Source organism: Corvus kubaryi, unplaced genomic scaffold (assembly GCF_017639235.1).
Source record: "Corvus kubaryi isolate FWS band 111438036 unplaced genomic scaffold, C.kubaryi_AGA036_p1.0 split3-73, whole genome shotgun sequence".
NCBI lineage: Eukaryota > Metazoa > Chordata > Aves > Passeriformes > Corvidae > Corvus > Corvus kubaryi.
In genome coordinates this window covers 40,362,534-40,386,194 of record NW_024582091.1, presented here as the reverse complement: position 1 = coordinate 40,386,194, position 23,661 = coordinate 40,362,534, and the positions used below count along the sequence as shown (strand labels likewise).

The window sequence follows — 23,661 nt, the reverse complement described above, 5'->3', positions numbered from 1 at the left end:
CATAAGTGTTTCTCCCTTATAACTGCCTTATCCCAAGCCCCAGTTTAACTTTTCCCAATTAATTTTTTTTAAATAAAAACCAGTAATTTGAATAAAATGCTTTTGAGAAAAAATTTAACACTTTGCTTTTCACCTTGGAAGTGACATTATGACAATGCCATATCTGCAATACCTCTTTTATACCTCCAGGAATGACTGATAATCAGGCCTTTTTCAACTGAAGGACTCATCATGCTGACCATTTTGTTGCCTCTCATGTTGTGAGATATTAGCCTTGCAATGACTTTGGTTAGCAACAGCATTGCATGTTATGTTGACACCATTATATTTACTTTCCACGTATTGCTAATTACAGATGAATTTTATATCTGACAACTCCTACGTGCCCACATAGCAACTGATGAAATCTCTCTCATTTGCAGGGAAAAAGTCTTTACTCTTAGGAAGTCCATGGTAGCTGTAGCTCTACGTTTGTCACTAGGAGCTAGTTCAGTGCCACATTATCTGAGGGAATATGGTGGTTCTGGATGAGAGAAGCAATGGGAACAAAGTGGTTGATACACACTCACACAAACACGGGCACAGATCGTACAGTATACATTCCATGTTAAACACATATTTGTTTATAGGGCTGTCTCTAGTCTGCATGTGCTTGTGTATTTGTGCAGATACACACATACCCTTATGACTGAACTCTGTGGCATCCTGAGCACAATAAAGAAATGATCTGCCTGTGTTTCACACAGAGGCAATCACTCTATGAGCTCATGTGAGAAGTCATTATAATAGTTATGCTATTTATGGAGAAATGTGTAGCTAAAATGTAGGAAAATTATTGTTCTCCATATTCTCACTTTTTTTATTGAAGAAACAAATCACACAGTAAATTACATCTGATTTGCATGAAATGTTGCATGCACCTAGAGCTCAGCATGAATCTGGGAAAAGACATTGTTTTAATTCCATAGCCTTTATAGTAGTTTGCTTGTTTCCTTTCTTTTTTTTTAAGATAAATTTCTGAGCTATGTTTCTTATTTGGCTTTGCTTGTATTTTACAGGCCCTTCTGAGTATAATTTAATATCTGCAATTTGGCATGGTGAGTGAGAAACAAGTAATGCCCACTGCCCAAGCGGATGTGGAGGAGAAGCAGGAGGGAGTACATGCCTGCCCCATGTTGATAATGGATACTGCCCAAGCTGGGATCTGCTACCACTTGTTGTGGAGGTGCCCTGAGGGAATCACAAAATATGTTGAGCTAGAAGAGACCCACAAGGAACACGGAGTCCCGCTCCTGGCCCTGCACAGCACCATCCCCAAGAGTCACACCCTGTGCCTGAGAGCATTGTCCAAACACTTCTTGAACCCTACCAGGCTTGGTGCTGTGGCCACTTCCTTGGGGAGCCTGTTCCAGTGCCCAATCACCCTCTGGGTGAAGAACCTTTTCCTGATATCCAGCCTAAACCTTCCCTGATACAACTTCAGGTCATTCCCTCAGGTCCTGTCACTGGTCACCACAGACATCAGTGCCCACCCCCCCTTCCCCTTGTAAGGAATCTTCAGACTGTGATGAGGTCTCCCCTCAGTCTCCTCCAGGCTCAACAAACCCAGTAACCTCAGCCACTTCTCATATGGTTTCTCCTCAAGGCCCTTCACCCTCTTTCTTGCCCTCCTTTGGACACTCTCTAATACTTTAATGTCTTTTTTATATTGTGGCACCCAAAACTGCCCCCAGGGCTCAAGATGAGGCTGCCCCAGTGCAGACCAGAGCTGGACAATCCCCTCCCTTGCCCACCTGGCGATGCTGTGCCTGATGCCCCCCAGGACACCATTGGCCCTCCTGGCTGCCAGGGCACTGCTGGCTCATGTTCAGCTTGCCAGGGACCAGGAGCCCCACATCCCTTTCCATGGCACTGCTTTCCAGCATCTCATTCCCCAGTCTGCCTGTACATCCAGGGTTGCCCCATCCTGGGTGCAGGATCCAGCACTCCCTTGTTGAACTTCATATGGTTGGTGATTGCTTAACCCTCTCATTTGTTGAGGTCTCCCTCCAGGGCCTCCCTGTCCTTGAGGGAGTCGGCAGCTCCTCCCAGTTTTGTATCATCTGTGAACTTGCTCAGTATCCCTTCCACTTCTGTGTTCGAGTTGTTTGTGAAGATTTTGAAGAGCTCAGGGCTGGGGGTGGAGCCCTGTGGAACCCTACTGCTGACAAGTCACCAGTCTGATGTCACCCCATTCACTACAAGCCTCTGTGCCTGACTGGTGAGCCAGTTGCTCAGCTGTGATGTGTTGCATGATGTGTTTGTCCATCTGTGTACTGGACATTTTGTCCAGAAGGGAACTGTGAAAGATGGTATCAAAAGGCAGGCTCCTCTTTGCCCTGGGCCAACCCCACATGCTGAAGGTTTTGGTGTCTCTTTTTCCTTCAATTTTTCCCCCTTCATTTCTTTGGATGTCACCAGTAAGCTGAAGAACACTTGTTTTCCCATCACAGATCCCCTGGGATGTCTGGATGCTGCAGAGAAGCCCTACATACACATTGACCAGAGCACACACCTGGGCCAGGTCCAAAGAAGGGCAATATGATTGATGTGATGCTGTACTGACACTCTGACTCTAGAGGGTAAGCAGAATCCTTGTGGATACAGCCTGAAGGAATTAGTTGAAAGCCTAGTCTGAGAGTTGTCAATAAGATCTGAGTAGGTCAGGGTGAAAATCTGCCATGTTATAGAGAAACAGGTTTTTGCAGAAGTACCCCTTTATTATTTGCAACGGGTGTGTACTTTCCATAGAAAATGGTGTTTCCTCTAAGAAATGCATGCTTGAATATAGAAACATTTTCAGTGGAGATACTCTGCTCTCTTCGTGTAGTTATAAGGGACCAGGATGGCTTAGCCTTGCTCACTCCCCTACACAGGGACATGCCCTTTGCCTTGAGTTCTGCAGTAGGGATTGGCCTCGTGTTAAAGGCATCCAAGGTGGGAAGGTATGTCAGACACACATATGTGTGCACATGCACACCTTGACACAAACTCTATTGTAGAGCTGTTGCATTGGATTCAACTTGCCTTTAGAGCCAGAGGAGCCATAAGGGGCTGGAATGGTGTGCAACGGCAAGAGCGTGAGCCGTAAGCACGAGGGTGGAACATGAGGCATCAGGGCAAGGCCAGGAGAGGGCAAAGGCAGAAGCCAGTAGGGCAGTAAAAACACTTTAGTCTCTGTTACTGTCTTTGCCTCCTTCTCCCTTGAGTCCACATCTGAGAGTGCTTCCTGGGAGTTACAGGTCTGTTGATTTTTATTTTCTCCTGTCAGCTAAGCTGTGTTCTGGCTCTGCCTAAAGCTGCTGTGATTCACCATTCATTCTCTTGAAAAATGCCCAGTACCTCAGGACTTTCCCACCATGTGAGGCACAGTCTGATGTTACAGAATGCAAGGAGGTAATGTGATACTAGGCCCATGCTTCAAAACAAAGTGTTTTGGGCTTGAGTCATGGTTTTCTCGTAGTTGTTGCTACAAAATCCCAGTTTTCTAGACAAGGGGTTCTTCAGAAAAAGGTTTGTAGGAGTGCAGCAAAAAACCAAAAGTGGACAAAAATATTTCAGCTAAGATGGCTTAATAAGCACTTGTATAAGGGAAAAATTGGGAGGGTGTAAACACAAGAGAAGGAGGATTTTGTTTTTTAATTCTAAGAAGTACTTAAATGAAAACATCAAATGATAGCTCTGGTGAAATTCTTGGTAAGGTATATAAGGCATGCAGTTGTAGGATAAAACTGGATTAATAAATAGATTAAGGAGTCTTTCTCCTGGGGTTTTCAAAAAAGGACTGCTTATTTCATAATCTTTGCAAAACCACAAAAGCAGATTGTACAAGTTAATAAATATGCTTCAGGTCTATGTTTTTTTCTGGGAGTGGTCCATGGAGAGTACTAGTGGCCCTGGCTTAGTGAGTGAGCACTTGCACTCTGATCTGAGCTCTTGCTGGCAGTGGGCTCCGGCCCTTGCACAGCTGTCAGCGAAGTCTGTGTGTGGCGACTGAGCAGGGCAGCACCTGTGCTGTGGCTGTTTCTCTGTGCACCATTGTGTCAGGAGGCCAGTTCTGTCCCATGTCTGGTGATGAAATGGAGGTGCAGTGGGCAATGCCATACAGTCAGCAACATTTTGAACAAATGACACCTTTTTCTTCATATGGATTTTATCAGAGCAAGCTTCCATAGCAGGTACGTGGAAGTGTTAAACCCATTTTCAAGCGTGTGTGTTTCTAACCAGGTACTTCCTTCTTTTATGTTGCTGAGAGCATACTGTATCTTGCTAGAAGAACTGTTTAGTATGCTTCAGGACTCAGAAACTAATCTTGAAGTCTACCCTCGAAGGGTATGATCTATTGCAATTATAAATATATTGCTTTGCAATTACTATTACCACTTGTTTTTACCTGCAGGCATAGAAATAAATACCTGTTGCTTGTGGATATTTATACCCCCTAAATTGCTGCAAAGAAGCCAATCCTAATTTCCACAGCTCTGCTGGGGTAAAGCTGATGCCTCTAAGTATCCCTTGCATCTGCTGAAAACTACCATAAGCAACCACATCTGGTTTGTAACTATGATCATACAATTATTGTCACCTGTCTGCATTGAAAAGTTAGAAAATAAGCATATTTAGAACACCAATCTGATCTGAAAAGTCTGAAGATTGCTGCAGTAACCTAGTTTTGGACATATTATGACATATGACGTATTTCTTCATCTGGGGAATATTGATGCCCAGGCGTCTTTTTCATAATTCACTCTTTAGCAATACTGGAGATTGATGTCAGAGTTACTATGTCTGTGTCATCTCTTGCTCTTGTGTATGATAAACAAATGTCATCAGTATTGTATTTTTGGATATACCAGAAATTAGTAAAGATCATTATTAATTGACTATTAGTCAATTAATAGATAAGGATAATTACGTAAGTGTTCATGTAGATGCTGGCTCAGGAGTGGCAAATCACTTAGATCTCTGCAAGACACTGTTTGAGTGCCATGTCCAGGGAGTGGTTTAACAAGGCTGCTATGGCAGCCACTTCACCATACAGTGGTCCTGATCCAGCAGAAGAAAAGGCTGCAGGAACAAGGTGTAGCTGGTCCCCAGCTCTGCCCTATTTAGCAGTGTGGTAGGAAGGAGTCCAAGGGGTTGATTAAAGCTGGGTCTTCATAGGACTCTCGGGAGAGTGAAGGCAAATTATTTAGTATGAAGCCCATAAAGAGTGTTTGGATGTCTTTGCTGTTCTGGATCAGTTTGTCCATGGGTTGGATGGCGTTTTCAGGCTGTAGGCTGAAATGGGGAGACAAAGCTGATGTAGGTTAAAAGTATTCCCTGCCCCACCTTGCTCTTTGCATTTTTTTGCAGACTTGGGTAAACCAAGCATCCCAGGTCACCATGTGCTCCCTTACACCATCAGTACAATTTAGGGGATGAGTGTCTGTGCATGGGGCCGGGAATGCCAAAGGATCGTTGGCCCTGAGCCCTTCTGAGGGAAACCACCATAGATCAGACTTCTTCCCTTTCCCACTCGTATAAGTCTGGAGCAAGTCTATTACAGTTGGCCAGGGCTGGTATAGCAGAAAGCTGAAATTATCCCATGTCAGAAACTGCAGGATTTGATGGATATTTTCAGACCCAATGTAGAGGTTGTTTAACCACCTAAAAGCAGATGGTGGCATTCATTGAGAGCTGTGTGTGAAGTGAAACGACTCTCTCAGATCCTGCCTGGGCTGACTACTGCCAGACAAGACTGGAAACAGTACAGTGGCACTTGTTGGGATTTGTTTATGGGAGCAAAATCTGGCATTATTCAGCATGTGTTGGGAGTACATGCTGGGGATCAAAGTGTCTTGTGAACAGTTAGTTTGATTGGAGTTGAAGGAGTTTGCCTTTAAAACAAGACATAAAGGGAGGAGAATTTGCTTTGCTACTTACAGTGAGTTAAGAGGGATGGCATATCCTGGCTATTGCTTGCTAACCAGACACCATAAGGAAATGAAATTGAGCAATAAGGGACTGCTGTGTGCACCATATACTTGTCAGGTTAGTGTGCAGTGCTGGTGGGATGCAGCTTTTTGCCACAGAAACATTTTGAATGAGTGATTCGATGAATTTCATCACCTCATCCAGTTATTGTCTCTTTAATTTCAAATTTTCAAACAAAACCTTTGACCTTGAGCTAAGAGTGGCAAGAAATTTCTTTATAAAAAAGAAATTAATAGTATCTTTAAAGTAAAATTTGAAATTGTATCCTTTGCAAACCTATTCCTTGAGTGGGCTGTAGGCCTTACTGGTATCCTGTTCAGCTTTTACTCTCTATGTGTTTGGGATGCTGACTGGTAACAACTGATAGAAACAGATCCTTCTCAAATTGTGCTTTATAAATCCTACAAATGTAAAAATATATATCTCTTCCTATCAGATATCACAGACATATATATCCCTACATCATACTGTTCCTTGAATCCTACACAGCAATATAGTTTAGGAGAGTTTTCATCATTGTTTGAAGGAGGATCATTGTGCTGTAAGCTGTACATACCACAAAGCAGAGTGAAATTTCTTTTGTACAGTAGCAAAAGAGATTTCCTGCTGTTAGGCGAGTGTAGGAGACATAAATACAAGAGCAAGGTTAACACGGGTGACACACATACTTTCCACCTTCTCACTCAGTTAATCAGATCCTGCTGGCTTTTCCAAGGGGGCTGAAATTTTCCATGGGCCATGCCTTCAAGTGGCCTGCTGTACTTTGGGTTCCCAGGGTCCCCCATGCATGGGAAGAGAGGGAAAATCCCTGTTGAACTTGAAAGGTGGAAACACCAGGGGAAGGTATAGTCTTCTTGCTGTGCTCTTCACTGTGTTCCATTTTCCTCCTCTCTTCTGAATGACCCAAAATTGCCTCCTGCCCAGTGCAAGTGGGAGATGGCTGCACATTCCTGAAACCACCCATCACTCCCACCAGTGCGTTTGCTTGACATACACATACACAATATAGCTGTAGGAACTGCTGCTTTTCTTGGTATGCAGCATTACCCATCAGCAAAGAGAAAAACTTGCTACGTGTCCTACAGAGCTGAAGTCTGCTGTGTGGTTTTGTGTAAACAATTCTCACATTATTGCATCCTCTCACACATGATTGTTCTGAAGCACTTTAGTAATATGAAATTATCCTCAATATAGCTGTCACAGGTGAAAAAAGCCTACAGTGTGTTTATGATGAGGTTCGAGCTACTCATTGATTTCTGGACCTACTGTAGCCCTTCAGGGCATATCTCAAAGCCAAGCAATGTCCTTGAGAGCTGGCTGTTGTATCTGAATTTCTGAATGAGGTGGAAGAAGTCCTTCAAAAGCTTTGTATGACCTGACTATCAAGTCTGACTTCTCCCTTTAAGGGTAATCTGTATGCCCCCTGTGAAGAGATGATTCTGTAATGCTATGAGTTTGGTTATCTGAAGACAACATAAATAGGCTGGATATCAGGGACTGTCTTAGCTACTAGGATGTGATGAACTGGGGCATGCTCCCCATTTGCTAGAACACTTATTTCTACAAAGTTATTTCCCTCTAGGCAGGGGAGCTCACTAGAGCTGCAGAGCCACACATTTTAGAAAAATGGTAGTGTATTGGCATCACTGCTTGTTCTTGGACTTGTAGGCACATAAAGTTAGCCTGCCAGGTGGTGCTAAGAACACCTGGCTCTCCTGCTGGGCTCATTCTAGGGAAATTGCAAACTATTTCTCATTAACAGGAGAATGATTATTGTCCGCAGCTTTTTGGTGTAGAATTGGAGCTGCAAGGTGTGAATTAGCATACCAAAGTCTCTCTTAAAAAAAATTTGGATCATTGTCTAGCCAGCTTTCTAGCTCTTGGGCAAAACTGTGTCTCTTTTTATTTGGGGATCTGACTACAGCACTTAGGTCTTGGCAGATGGACACTGGGACTTGTCCTGTGCTCTAAGGGCCAGCAAAATAATACCCAAGACTGGTACCATGTCAGATTTGTTGGCTATTCTTGTTTGGGATGAAAATCTCAGTAACATTTCTGTTCTTTCCAACTTGGAAAGTCTTCTTCCCGTAGAAGCAATTTCCCAGGAGACGTAATTTGTTTTCATTTCTGGCCTAGTAGGGAGAATGCCAAGGGATGCTTCTTCCACCCAGTCCTGAACACTCTGTGGATGAGGTTTAATGGACAGCAAATAGTGGCAGGAATTAAGAAACCTGGATAGTCACTGACTCCAGTGCACTGCTTTTCTTCTCTGTGCTTCAACAGCTTCATTTGTAGAAGGGGATAAAATTATTCCGATCCACCTCTGTAAAATATTTTATGATCCATAGCTACATTTTGTGTTTTATTTCTTTTGCTGTTCCAAGTCCTCTGACAATGAATTATGAAAGGGGAAAAAATGAGCAAATATACATAGATTTATCTTCCTTGAGCAGATAAGGATATATACATTTTTAGTGGACATATGGATTCCATCCTTTTGATCAGAATGGAGGAAAGCATTTATTTCAATGGGATTGCTAGGAAACTGTCTCTTCAATGGGTTTTCTAGGAAGCTGCCCTCAGTTACAGGCTTTGTAGTGAAACACTGGTTTAATGTTTTGTAGTCCGGAGAACACGTATTATGATCAGAGCTGCCAAAAAAGAGGCAATGTGTATAATATAAATATTAAAAAATTTTAAAATTCAACTTCTTAAAATTATTTACAAAGAAAATTTAAACTGGTTTGTTGTAGCTTTTGGGTGTTCATTAGTTATTTCTCTCACCACCTTTTAAGTATTTTTAAATGTCAGTTTTATCTGCCCATTTTCCTTTCTTCTATGGATTAAAAGTGGAGAGGAAAAAGGAATAGAGAAGTCCAAAAACTGGAAAAGTGAAAAATTGTTTTACTTGACATCCCCAAAAAATTATAAAATGAAAAATGTATAAGAAATAATTTATTTCTGGGGAGACAGTAATTTTTCATGTTATAAAGTTTCAGATAAAACTTTGACTCACCCAAATGATGTCTAAAGCACCGAAACCCATGCCCCCAAGTCACAGCATGGGCATACCCAGAGCCTTGCAGTATCATTTCTGCAGGATAATTAGCATTCTGCATAACAGAAGCCAGAGCAGTGAGGTCAGGTTTCAAAGAGAAAAGGAAGCGTAGGTCCCCTGAAATCAAAATTGTGTTTATGGGTTAGATGTAACCAGCCTGGAAAGCTGTATGGTTCAGTTATTCCTTTAACCCTTTATTGATTAATGTATTTAGCTCATTGCAGAGGTAAAGTGACCATTTCTGTACAGGATGTGACACATAGCCACGTCTCCTGTTTCCACTGGTTTCAAAACAGATTCTGTGTTGGCTCTGCCACTAGTGGTCAAGTTCATAAATGAACAGTATTCTATTCTGTGTATGTATATGTATCTGTAGATTTCTGTGTTTATTTTAAGAGGCTGTGGGGTTCCCCCCTCTTTTAACTCCTCAGAAAGACATATCTTTTTTAGATGGGCTGCTTTTGCTGCAATGCAAGGGCTTGTTCCCAATACCTCTCTGCTGGTGTAACACTCTCATGGCAGAAGGTTTGTGGAAATTGGTATCACCATTAGAAAAGATGGATGTTTTAATGTTAACCTGTTAATGTGCTCTTCTGGCAAGAGATGGTCCATTTCTGATTCCACCACAGATGTCATGTGTGGACATGAATAAACACTTAGATCTATACCCACAAGAGTCTACTGAAGCAGCTAACACCTGTAAAAGTCTGACTTCATCTCTCACCTCCTTTAATCCTAAGCAGTACGTAAGCACATAAAGGATTTTTTATTAAAATGCATCAAGGCCCTCAGATAATGCTGTATTGGAGAGTCAGAGAAGCTGAAATTTGTCCTCCTGAGAGTTGATGTCTAGATGCAGGTTTGTGCAAGCATTTTTTGTCCTTCTCAGTGCTTCCAGATGGTGAAACAGTGTGGAGCACAGTTGGGAAAAGGGGATAGTTTTCTGACGTCATATTTGTTATGCATTCTCTTGGCCACTTTCTAACTGGTCAGCAGTTACAGTTTGGACTGCAAAAGCTAAAGTAAGTAGAGAAATTCCACTGATAATCAGTGTGCTTTCAAGAGACATATTCTTAGAAGAAGCAATGATGGGGGAGGGGGTGTGTGGCAAGTTACAAATGAACATCAGTGACTCCTTTAGAGTTGCACAAAATTAACAGAAATGAGATCTCTAGTTACTGAAGAGAATCCTCTGTACTGAGATAGCTATTAAAATAAAACAATCAGAGATTATGGCACATGAGAGTCTTTTTAATTGTTAATTTGCCCACTTCAAAATGACCATACAGTGAAATCTCTGTCTTTTTAAATAACATTGTTTTCCTTAAAATTGGTTTCCCTTTTCAGCGTTATCTTTCTGAGAGCACTGTGGTGATATTGTTGGGAATTATCTATCCCACACTGAGGAGAGCCTATCTGAGGCTAACACAGTCCTTGCAAAGTGCAAGGTAATTAACCGTTCTCCTCCCCCTATTTATCTTGATTTGCTTCCATCTAGTTGTTTTTCACGCTTGTAAAGTATAATTTGCATAAAGTTTTAGTTTCTTCCTAAACAACACCTCACTCTCTGGTCTTTCTCTCCATATCACTGGGATGAGCTGAGTGTGAATTATCCCAGAGTAAGGGTAGGCAGACTGTTCTGCCTGTGCACAGTAACACAGAAGACAATGGAGCACAGCATCAGTGACTGACACAATTCTCACTTACAGAGACAGTTTGTATGCTAATGAACCTCTGATGGCAAGACCAGACTTTTTTGCTGCTAATTCTGGCAATATCTATCTCTGATGGGAACCTAATTTCCATCCACAAGAATCTTCAGTGTAAAGAATTGAGCAAAGAATGATGCAGAGTACTGATGTGACTCTTCTCTTGGCTTCCCTTCTATGTTTTGCCCACAGCCAGGAAAACAGAGCCTCTCGACCAAAGCACTTGGTACCTGGTATTTCCTTTCAAGTGCTTCTATAAGCCAGACTCTTTTCACCACTTTGTTCCTCAAAGGAACTTCTCTTTAAAGCAGTCACTGCTCCCGTTGTAATTAAGCCACAAGGCATATCAGCATAGCCAGGAAACACTGACCCGAAAGCTGCTAAGTGGTGATGGTCAAGACCAGGCAGCTGCCATGACACGGCAACGTTTGAGATGAGTAAGAAGGGCCTTGGCTGCATTTTTTTGTTGTTTTAGGAGACATAAAACAAAGCAAACAGAGGTACAGTGAGATTCAGGTACCTGTATTTACACACGCTGTATCACATGCAAGTCATGACTCTGCTGAGTAGCTTTGTGGAAGGTTGAACACTCAGAGCAATTGTTTCTAGCCCGCTCTTAGCTCAAAGTCTGTGGCTTTCATTTTGGACACAAAGAATGGCTGATGGGAGCCATAGTTTGTTTCTCCCAACTAGGTCAGCTGATTTAATTAGAGACTCTGTGTCTCCCTTCACTTCTTACTTCCCCAGGCTACTCAATTGTTTGAATAGATAATCCCAATTCCTAATAATTACAGCTGCACTGTTATATATTTTGCAAAGATAAGTCTTTCAACTGAAAATTCAGAGCTGCCAGTTACATCCTCTTGTATTGGCTCCATATCACTAGGCATGGCCTGGCTTTTCTTTTCTTACCTTCCTTGTGCCATGCACAGCTTTTCCCAGGATGGCCAAAGCACTGGTCTGCAGAGGTGTCATTCAACACCAAACCAGATGCAGTAGTGGGTCCACTGTGGGGATTTGTGCATTTCTGTTTCAGAACAGGTTATGGCAGTTTGACTGGTGGCTCTACATCTGCAGGTGCAAGTTAATTTGATATTAGCCAGGTTTCAACTGATTTAATAATGTTCACACCCAAAGTTGGTTTAATTAACTTGGATTTAGACCAGGGTGTAAGAGGGGGCATGTTGGTTTGGTTATTAATCAAAGGAGCAGAACCCAGCAGATCTATCTCTCCTCCCTTTCAAGCTCTCCAACAGATTAATGATGTGACCTTGGGCAGATCTCCAGGCACGTTTTTGCCTTGCTCTCCTTGGCCTGGATATAATCAATTTCTCAGAATAGATGCAATACTGAACTCACAGGCGTCTGTGAAACTTAATTCCCTGTATGCGAAAAGAATCTTGGCAGCTGTCAGAGAGTGCAGCTCTGTGGGGAAGGGGCAGGGCTTGCTTGCTGCCTGATCCATCCTCTCGCAGAGCAGTCTCTGCCAGGAGTCATAGGTGCTGCCATCCGTCGCAGCAATGGTACCTGGCTCTAATCCTGAACTGAAAATGCATGGAAGCACATTGGAGATGGTTGGCACGGTCCAAACCAAGAGTTCACTCTCTATTTTCCAATATAGATGGGAAGTCCATCCAATGGCTTGTTTTATTTTCATTTGGGCTGAGGCAAAATGGTCCTCTTTGGGAAACCGACAAATTCCCTGTTTTGCATTTGTGTGTGAATCAGCTGTAACAATATGTCTGGCTCTTGCAGTGAGCAAAGAGCAGTGAAATCACTGCTCTGCTAAATTACAGCAACCGCTGCTCTCAGCACAGGTAAGGCTGCTCCTATGCTCCTGCCGTGGACAAAGCTGGGCACAGCTGCCTGCCTCCTTTCAGGGTACTTCCTCCCAAAGGCCTAATCCCACACACCATTCTGTGTGGGTATAGCGGGTTCAGTTCGTAAACCAGGCAGAAACACCAATTAAGTGTAGTGGTTTGGTTCAAAATATCCATTACTTACTTATTTTCCTTCTGTGAGAGAAGAATCAGGAGAAAGCAAAGCAGGCACAAAACTTAAAAGAATATAAAGAAGTTTATTAACAGACCGAAAAGAAAGAAAAAAAAGTCAGACTAAACCTTCAGAACACTTCTCCTCCCCCCACCTTTCTCACTTCTCCCACTGACAATGTAAAAAGACAACCCTTGAGATTTCCAGTTAGGTTACCACCTCTATAATAATCTTTTTCAGTTCACTCAGGGAGAGGAGTCTCTCTTGCTCATGCTGTGGAGACATCTCCACAAGAAACAGCTCTCTCATGGCTTCAATGTCACAGTGAGACAACCAACCGCCTGGGTTGGTTCTCTGCTCGCGTGTGAGAGTCCCTTTCCCCGACTTACAGCTTTCCTCACAACTGTTTTCAAGGGTCCAATCTTTGCAAATGGGGTACCATTTTAAGGATGAGCTGTTCAGAAGCAGAGGTTCTCTTCACCTATCTCTGGGAGCATCTTCATCTCTAGGAACAGAGGTCTTCTCCTTCCCTGAGAGCAAGGGTCCTCCTCACTTTCATCTCTCTCTGTTCATGCTTCTCATCAAATTACAGCTACTTCAACATTTGCTTATTTCAGCACAGGTACTTTTGCTCACAATTGCAGTTTGAATGCTCCACCCCCCACGCTTTCATGAAATTACAATGGGTACTCTGATATATCATACTCCATCACCACCATAGCTTTACAACAGAATTTCAGCTTCTAAGCTTGAAGCATCTCCTCTTTCTCCTCCCTCAGGGTTTCAGCTCTTCCTGCTTCACAGACTTTGGTGTCTTTATGGCACTTTCTTCACGTGCCTTCACCTTCCCTCTTCCTCTGACCTGGGAGAGGATTGATGTCTGCAGGCTTCATCTGTTCTGGAGGGAACTTACAACACTAAAAGGGTTAATCTCACCCGGGCCCCGCAGCTGGAATTCCCTTATCGCTGTTGGTCACATGATCTTTGCTGGTCAGCGGCCTCAGATGCAGTGGCCTCAGATGAATTTTCTGCCGCACTGGGGCGGGGCTGGCCAAGCAGGCTGCAGGGGCTGTGGGTGGAACAGGGCTGCACAGCTCCAGGATGGCTGTCTCCTGGCCTGGCCCAGCCGAGCAGGGCCTGGCCCGGCCCCGCTGGTCTGTGTGGGCTCCCCAGTTACCTGTCCGAAAGCTGGAAGCAAGAGACGCTTTCCCGTGCTCTGTTCTTAAATGTGGATCACAGAGGTGTGTCAAGCTTCTTAAGTGGCTTTAAAAAGTTCCCAATATTCAAACTAGCCAGTTGATTGGTTCTGTTAGGTCATAGAGGAAGCTGTAAGCACCTCTTTGCAAGAGAATAATTTCCATGGCTGAAGCCCTCTTTACTAAAAACTCAGACTATACTAAACCATGACAGTGGGAAATGTAGTCTTGTTGACTTCTTGGCCAACACCATTTGGCCAGCTGCTGCTGTTGTTAACTGATCAAGCCTTTCTGCCTCTTCTTTTCCCAGTCAATCCAGCATGGAAAGTATAAAAGTCCTCCATAGTGATCTGTTAATTTTGTCCTGATGTGGTTTTACTGGGTGCTTCTTCTTCATATTTCCATTTCTGCTTATGGTTACTCTGGTTTGTGCTCTTCAGTTTCTTCTCTTAGACAAACCGTGGTTTCAAAAGTAAGGCTCACAATAATTACCATGGTTTTGTTAGGGTTGTATTTTGGTGCGTTCAAATACTGGATCATTAATCTCTCTTTGAAACATCAGAAGGAGTCTAGGGAGAAGAACTGTGGTGCCTTTCATTTCTTCCCCCTCAGAACTGATAGTGATAAGGGATTCACATTTCTTAATTGTCCACGCTGGTCCAGCATGAGCTTCTTGATCAGAACTACTCAATCAATCAGATACTCCAGCCTCATGCAGGGGCGCTCCAAAAGAGTGGGAAGTGAGAAAACTGAATATGGCTTTCTGCTCAGAGCCCACTCATGGGTTTATTTAATAGATAGAGTTTGCACACAATTAACTAATTATGAGCAAAAATTAGTGCTTGCGGTGAAGAGCAGACCTTCAAAAATAAGTACTCGGCTTCATTTAGAGGGCAAACACTTGACACTCAATGTGAACTTAAGCAGGAACTGACTTTCAAAGGGAAAATTGTCTGTCAGATTTAAGTCTACACACATACTCTCTTCAATATTTGGGATTCTAACCTCTTTGAAGGTAGTCTCTTCACTTCCCCACAAAGCACTTTTTTGTTCACCTTCACAGCAATTTTCTCTCTTCCCTCTCCCCTCTCCCCTCACCCCCAATCCCCTTAATGTTACAAAAGAATTCGCTTCTGGGATGAGATTCTGCTTGCTGAGTTTCAGCCCCAAATTATATTTTAGAGATGACTTTGAAATTCCCTGTAAGTGTGCTCTCATTATTGGATATCTTTGATACAACTTTAAATACAACTGTGCAGACATCGCTGCCATTAGTGCTAGGAAAATATAAAACCTACACAGAGAAAGCAATAGTCAGAGCCAAAAAGTCCCTGTGATAGATAAAAGTAGGGGTATGTTTCAGATGTGGGACCCTGGCTTCATAAACATTGTGAAGCTCTCTGAATTAGTCACTTCACACAATATTCCTAGGGAAGATTTAATCACACTGTGTAGTGCAGGGTCTCATCCTGAATGGATTTAGCCTGGAGAAATCACCCTATTCAGAAGTGCCCTTTTTTTTTTTTTTTTTTGGACACTCCTCTCTCCTGGAGATCAGTACAGCAGAAGAAGAGAAGGTATCAAGCAAGAGCAGGCCAATCAAAGCAGTATTGTGCTCAATACGAAACACACTTGAAGCATGTTCACTATAAGCTACTACAAACCACATACTTTTTCAACAGACTGGAGGACCAGTTCCCAGCTGGAGGGAAACACTGGTCGTGTAAAGAGAATCTGGACATCACAACTGAGACCAGTCGCTCATGTCTTTTCCAACAAGCCAAAGCCTTTTTGTATTTTTCAGACTGCTCGACTCGAACTTCTCTTCCCAGGGGTGAAAGAAAACAGGCTAAACTCAGAGGTGGAATTTACTGCCCCAAGAGTTATGTCAGGACGGACAGTGACTCATCATCCCTCACCTCTGCAGACGGCAGCCCTGTGTATTTGGAAGTGTGCACAGGTTTCCTGCGCAGCTGGGGCAGAAGGGTGCAGCAGAAACCACCCCATGCCTGCATGAGCCCTGCCACAACTCATGACAAACTCTGCTCTACCTGGGACTGTGGGGGCTCTCCTGGGGCAGGCTGCCAATGCAGTAGATGAGCACTATCACAAGACCAAGCAGTATCACTGCCACAGCTTTTGTTTGTCACCACAGTTTTCCTCCAGAATGGAAATGGGAGGTTTGTGGGTTTACCCTTTTTTGCATACTTTAGAACTTTTCATGTACTATATGGCAATGTGTACCATAGCCCTCACCATTTCAAAGTATCCTCATGTAAGGGGTGCTTTGAGATCATGCTCTCAGCATGGAGAAGAAGGAAAGTAGCAAACTTTGGAAGGTTTCTTATAGGGTTTTATGAATAGGGAATTATGAGTGGCAAATTGTTCCAGGAGGCTGGAAGTTTCCGAGATGTGCATGTGCAAAAAGACCTGTCAAAAAATCAGAGTTCCTTTACATGAAACTCTTCTTGGCTGATTTGCTCTATCAACAGGGTATGTTGTACTGATTCTGAAGGAGCAGGAGGAGCTAAGTGTTTCTGAAATCCTCCTGCTGTGTCATTTTGAAAAGTGATATTCATGTAATGTGTACCCTGGATCTCTTATCGTCAAGCCATTGTTCTGAATATTTCTGAAATCCTCATGCTGTGTTGTTTTGAGAATAGGTATTCAAGTACCACAGATTGCATAGTGCTGAGCCATTTCTTTCCCATGTCAGAGATGACAGAAAGAAGCAGATGACAATATGGCTGGCGCTGGTGGAGAAAATGCTATTAAAACTCATCAGAGGCAGGATCCAGGGTCCCTTACTGAGATAATATTTGATCAATTGGGATGCACATGGATTAACAGGGAGATGATCCTGTCTTAACCAGCTGGTAAAATTTTTATTTTATTTTTATTTTGGTGTGACCTGAATGGAGGAGCAGAGAATTACATGGATGAGAACTAGACTAGATTTGTTACACTTATTCATACTATTTATCTGGAGCCTAAGGAAGATGAAAATACTATAAAGCAAAAATATTTGCAGATAATGCAGAAATAGGGAGCGCTGCCAGTACAAAGAAGCTACATGTGTGAATGGGAAGATGAATGACCTAGATAAAACTAAAGTAATGAGGAGCTGGACAAAACAGAGGACCAGACTCTGAAATATCATACTATGCAGAAATGCAGTTCAGGAAAATTTAGTTCATGAGTAGCGGAAGAAATTTGAAAGAGAAAGACTAAAACTGGTGCATAAATGTGTAGAAATTTATAGACATCTTTGCAAGTAGTGGTTTTAAGTTTCTAGAAATTACTCCACTTTAGTACAGCACAGGCCATACCTGTACTATCATCCTAATTTCTGATCAGCTGAGATTAAAGAATTATTATAGATTGATAGACAAAGATATAGCAAAAGCAAGCAGAATAATGCATGGACGGGGGGAAACTAGTTGTCCCAAATATACCAAAGAAATTAGGGCTGTACTCTGTTGAAAGAGAAGACTGAGAGGTGAGATAATTTTTCTCCGTGAAGATCTTGAGGGAATAGGAAGAATGGTTGATGCAAGACAGTTTGAATCTGTGTCAAATGCAAGAAGCAGAGGGCAGAAATTAAAGTTTCGCATTATGTGGAGGGAGGTCCTGCAAGGAATTTAGTTTAGAATTCCTTTATGCAGGGAGCAGATAATATACAAGATGCTGAAAAGTGCACTCTGCTATACAAAAAGCCCAATGGGAACACAAATTTTTACTGCTGTGTTCCCCAAAGCCATATCCTTGTCTGAAGAGTGCTTTAAAGACAGCATCATTCTTCTGCAGAATACAGGAGGGGGCTATAAGAAAAAATAACCTATCTCATCCTCGTGAGAATACTCAAAGTGTTTCTCCTGGATTATTGGTAGCATTTTCGGAGAGACTGGAAGTCTGAACCCTTTCGAAAATTTCGGCTGTGAAGGAATTGTTGCCTGGAAGAGTCAGTGAAGTGGCTTTGAAATTACACAGGACTGGTACTGAAATTATGAGAGCCCTTTGGGATGTAGGACTGAGAAGACTGAATTTCTGCTTTGACTTAGGTTTTGCAAGTTTGAAAGGATTAATAGTACTGCAGCAGAGGAGATAAAAAGCACATGACAAAGTCTGAAATGTGGCATTATTTGAATGACTCTAAACAAATTACCCAGGCAATACATAAGAAAATAATTTATTTGGGATAGACCTAATTGAGCAATGGATGCAGATGAATTTACCTGTTCCTCTGGCACTCAGGAGAAGGGTGGATGAAAATCTGAAGTTTAATAACAGGAAAGTCCTGAATTCCTCCATCTGCTCTTTTCCTTCCCTCTCTCTCCTACTATTTAAGTGAAATAAATCTGCAGAGTATTGGCTCATTGAAAATAAACGAATTTGTAAGTTTTTACTCCACTAAATTGTGTCAAGATTTTTTATGCAAAGCAAGCACTTGTAAAATATTTGTGAAAAAAGTCTGACTCAAAGAAACGTGTTTGGCTTCTCTTCTGTCCCTTTTCAATAGGGGATCTGTGGGCTTCCAGTATTTGAAGGACTCCTTGACCTGTCAGTGACATCTGCTTACATATTACATCTCAGCCTTGCACACAAACTGCTTGCAAAACAGTCTGAATCCAAACCTCTGAAGCAGAGCAGCAGCTGTAAATGAGTCTTTCATACAAAATAGAAAAGAACTAGCCTGATTACTGTACCCATCCAAAAAAATGTAGGCTGTAACCCTTTGATGTCTGCTACTTGATTTTCCTTTTCTTCCCTCAGTGCATGCACTGTCAAGCATCACTTGCTGACACCAAGAGAACTGAATGCACAGAGAAAGACAAGCAGAAAGACACCTGATCCAGTCATTTACAGCATAGAGTATATACTGCCGTACAGTGAATTATTTTTACATAGGTAATTAATAATGGAGAAACAATGTAGTGACAGTGTAAGTCCCAGGGGAGAAAATTGTCAGCCTATTTATTCATTTATTCTTTGCTAACTAAATTGATGGGATAGTCTGATGCCTTTCTGGATTCCACACGGATGATGAAACTGCAAACAAGTTTCATTTAAATAACAGGCAAATCTTCCAATTAGTCAAAGCCTAATTCTTATGCCTTGAAATGATGAACTGCATGTACTGTGACCTCTGTCAGTTTGAAGGGGAAAAAGCTGTCGACCAAAAACCCAAGACATTGATCTGAACATTTTAGGCACCAATTCAAATACATTAATCTAGTGTGATTTGCCAAGATTCTGTAACTGTCTTCTGGATTCCTAGGTTCATGTTAAATGGGATATCATTAATTCTTTCATATAAACTCATCTTTTAGCGATTGAAGAGTTTAGTGGAACTAAAGCACAGTTCTCGAGAGTATGTGGAGGATAGCACTGGATTCTGCTCTCTATTGCATGGCCATGTCCACTCTTCTGTGTGGTTTACTCTTCCAGAAATTGCACCTTGCACAGCAGCTGAAACCCCAGTTTCAGCAGGGGAAGGATTTTGATAGCAATGAAGTGTTACTAATCTAAAAACAGGTTAATAGCCAAAGACCCCAAAAACAAAACAAAGGTCCCATGGCCATTTCTGTCATGAGGCAGGTATTTCTGCAGGAAAAAAGTGAGCTCCCAAAATGCATCTTTTAAGTAAAAAAAGTTGCATTTTTTTTTCTGGCTTAATTTTTCTCTCAGATTTTGTCTGCTTTTCCACCTGTTTATTTTCCAATCTTTGTAAGTTAAGGATCACTTCTACTTCAATATTCTTGCATTTTTAAAATGAAAGCTGTTGGCTAGCATACATGTGGAGCAAGAACTCCCAGAGCACAGTGAGTAAAGAATGATTTTTGCTACAACTAGCTACAGCTGAATCATGATAGATCACACTATTTCATTGAATTTATCTTCTGAATATTAGATTTAAGAAGCTGTGTCATGTTGAAATATTGAAATATCTCCGATGTAATCCACTGTAATCCATTGCTGGAAGTTTTGAGGGGGAGAGGGCAGTGAGAGAAAGGGTTGGCTGGTGTTAGATAATCAATAATCTGCACAAACTCTTGGGGCTGGCAGCAGAGCTGCAGTCTCAACACTAGTTTCAGCCCGGGAGCGATTGACACTCCCTGTACCAGCTATTTGGCTGGAACTTAAACTTGTCACTTGGCAGTGAGAGTTGATAAAAGCCCTGTTATTTTCCAGGCTGAGAGCTAAACGAGACTGTAGCCTTCCTAAGCCATCGCACAGTGCTTATAAGGAATTGTTGGTTTATCTGAAGTAATTTAATCAACTTGATCATTAGATGAATTTGCTACTTCCACACTTTATTCTAATTGTGTTTGCTCATATGCATATTACGTTTTGGCCCAGTTACTTAGTTCTAATTAATAAATTGGAAACAAGCATGCTATGAATGCTTCCCAAAGAGGATCTTCCTGAAATGGAGGAGTCTGCAGGGAAAACGAGCAGGACAGCAAGACTGGAAGGTGTTCTCCAGAGCCATCCTTGCAGACTACTGAAATCTGGGGTGGAAATGGAAAATCCACCATCCATTGAAGGCCTGGCATCTAAAGCTAATACATTTCCTCTCCTAAGTCTGTGTGTACTGCATAACTTCTGTGTTTTTTGTAGGGAGTTCGTTAATACTTGGAACATAAGCACTGCTGAGAACAGTAAAACACTTATTATTAAACCAAAGGAATATGTCAAGGAGGCCTAACATGGGCCCCTTCACTGTACTTATTCTCAGGGTCCTTTTCTTTCCAAGTTCCCCCATTACAATGCTCTTTGTGGCTGCACTGTCCATCACATCCCACTTCACTTACAAGCTGGTGGATAAAGCAAGCCCTTCCTGCAGAACAGCACTAGAGCTCATGGTATAAAGCTTTCACTGTGACAGCTGCAAACTCAATGCTTTTTTAAGAGGAAAAAGTGGTTTTCATAGACTAGGTCTTTTAGGCTGAAGTAAATAATAATCTTACTTTTGTTCTATTCAAGTACCTTTTATATGTGCTCGTCTTTTGTCATCTTCCTGAGTATGGAGATATCCTGTAACTGAGAGACTGAATGAGTGTTTTTATCTCTCTCTATTGCCAAGCCAGTAGCATTTTATGTGCTGCTTACTGAAGTAAGACTGATGCTTGGCACAGCTTTGCAGTGCAGTGATCTTGTGTAGCTGCTGTCGGGAGTAAGGTGCTGACTTTGAAGGAAGCCAGACTGGAGCTTAAATGCACCACAGTATTTATGCAGGAACACATTATTAAATATGACCAAGAAAATGTATCTTCAAAGTTTTAGAGAGTATGTACTTCTCCCCCACTTCTGTATTGGGGTGAAGTCAAAATCTTTTGTAACGAAAATCTGGATGCTACACGTAGACACCGTCTTTGGAAAGAGCATCTGGTCTTTGAGATGCTCTTACACAAAGGACTTGAGAAAGATGTACCCTTCCTCTTTGGGGTGAACCACCATGCAGAATATAAAGAGCAGGATGCATGCATCAGACAAAGGGTCTCAGACCCACTGGCTGTTAGGAGAAGCCAAGTCAGAGTTAGGGTGGTGCTGTGTTGGTTGTTGTTGTCCACACTGGTGGATTATGAGTGTACTCCCAGCCCTCTTTAGGCCTGTGTCACCTACTTCTCTGAGGTTATGCCCAGGTGAGGTTTGGAGGATGGAACTGATGAGCATATGTAGCCATAGGCATACAGGTGAGGGTGTGTGAAGCCCAGGGAGGGGAAACAAGGGGAGAGGGACCAGTGGGAGCCAATCATGCTGTGCTACTTCTCCTGCCCACTCAGGGCTGGAGAAGTGCCAGGGAAGCACCCAACAAGTCATGGTGTTGGCTGTGTCCCATTGCATCTCATACTGGGTTTCAGCTTCCTGCAGGAGCTCTTTCATTCTGGACAGATCCTTATCACTGGAGCAGGGCTGGAGCTGCCTTATCTTGTACACACATGAATCCTCTAGTATTGGGCTGGTGGCTCTTCTGAGAAGGAGACTTTGGTCTCCTATTATCTTGCTTGACTGAACATTTCGTGCTTCTTGGAACTTGGACATCTGTTCCCATTAAGCATTTTAATGTGGAATTTGTAGAAAAAACTTCTGCTAGAAAATCTTCTGATCAAGTCAAATTTCAGTCTTATCTATTCTACAAGCTTTCTCTGTTTTAGCAGATGCTGGGGTTTTTAAATGCCTCTGGGAACACTGTATTTTGAGCTTTTTTAATTTGGTGAAAAATAAGACTGTGGCGGGGAATGGTGTCCATCAGAGAGGAAGGGGTTATATGGATGCTGAAGCAGTAAAGTTCTCAGAGAAGAGCAAGAAAAGAAAGACAACGTGTAGTTCAAGAGGTCTGGAAATGAAAGGAAAGATAAGTTCATTAAAAACTGTGTATGCATTCAAAATAGTTGAACTAAAAGATACTCTGTATTACAGCATGAATTGTGCACCAGCCTCTCTGGATTTTAGTAACTTGAGAGCTCAAGGAGTTAATTTTTTTTTCTGCCTTGTTTACTCTTTTTCTGCCCCACTGTGAGTTATTTTTTTATTGTCAGATCTACATTGACACTTATATCAAAAAGCCTGTGATTTAACTTGATAGATCAGCTACTCTGAGGGGGTAGGGGTGGGTAACTGACCCTACTATTGAGATATATGATGCTTATTTAGAGAAATGACATATATTCTTGATGAGATATACAGACGCAAACTGCAAATTTCTGATTCAAGGTTACTTACAAAAAAAGAAGGAGAAAAATAAGCTGGTTTTTTTTAGTTCTGCCCTCCTTTCTTTTACTTTAGATAGAAAATAGATAGTTTTCAACATTAGAAATACTATATACTGAGAATGACTCAGAGAACAGATGAACTGTGATAGCACTCAACACTTACGTGGGAACAATTCAGCAGGGGTAATGGTTTTAGTTAGGTGATGGTGGAATGTGGAGTTCTTGCTTATGTCTACACAAGTACAGCTTCAGTTCATACACACAGAGGATGTCACTCCTGAGATTAGGAGATTCCCCATTGCTTCATGTAATATTTCAAAAAGGTGATTTGTGGGAAATAATGCTCTCCTGATGCATTTGTCTGATTCTAACTATCTGAAAGAGAGTCAAGAAAGAGAACCATAAGCTTCAATACTGTCTTAGACAGGTGAAAAGTCAATGCTTTTTAAGCCATGCCTGAAGATAGAAGAACATTCTTCAGTGTGGTTGGATGGGAATTCTACATTATCTCTTTCAAGGGAAAATGCTGATTTGCTGTAAGAATTTCAGAAAATGAGTGGTTTCATTTAAGTGAATTATTTGCTAATAAATCACAAGTGCAATAAGAAATATCTACTTTACTATGAACAAAATTATAAACATTGATTTTTTCAGTCAGAAACAACTTTTTATTTTGTGTAGTAATGATAAACTAGGTCAAATGAAACATTTCCATTAAACACAACTGAATTTTTGGCTGCTTTGTTTAGCAGAAAAAGATCCTTTGCCTCTTAAACCATCCTCTGATTCTATGAGATTTTATTTTTTGAGGCTGGAAAAATAATTTCAGTATCAAATCTTTATGGATATGTAAATTCTTTGGTGCCTAGCCCTTCCTTATAACAATGTCTTGATATTTGTCTCAGAAAGTTTACAAATAGGCAAATTTCTCTGCATTTCTTTGTTACAGAGAGAAGTTTGGTAACCTGGCTAGA

The 23,661-nt window shown here is 41.9% G+C and overlaps 1 long non-coding RNA gene across 1 annotated transcript in view; it reads left to right on the top strand.

The window, feature by feature from the left end:
* The first annotated feature begins 1,801 nt into the window (after nucleotides 1–1,801).
* The window catches only part of LOC121659344, a 37,255-nt gene continuing 15,395 nt past the window's right edge, over nucleotides 1,802–23,661 (top strand). Inside the window, exons 1-2 of the long non-coding RNA XR_006014291.1 lie at nucleotides 1,802–2,260; nucleotides 2,493–2,621. This is a non-coding gene — a long non-coding RNA (uncharacterized LOC121659344). The remainder of the gene's footprint in view (nucleotides 2,261–2,492; nucleotides 2,622–23,661) is intronic.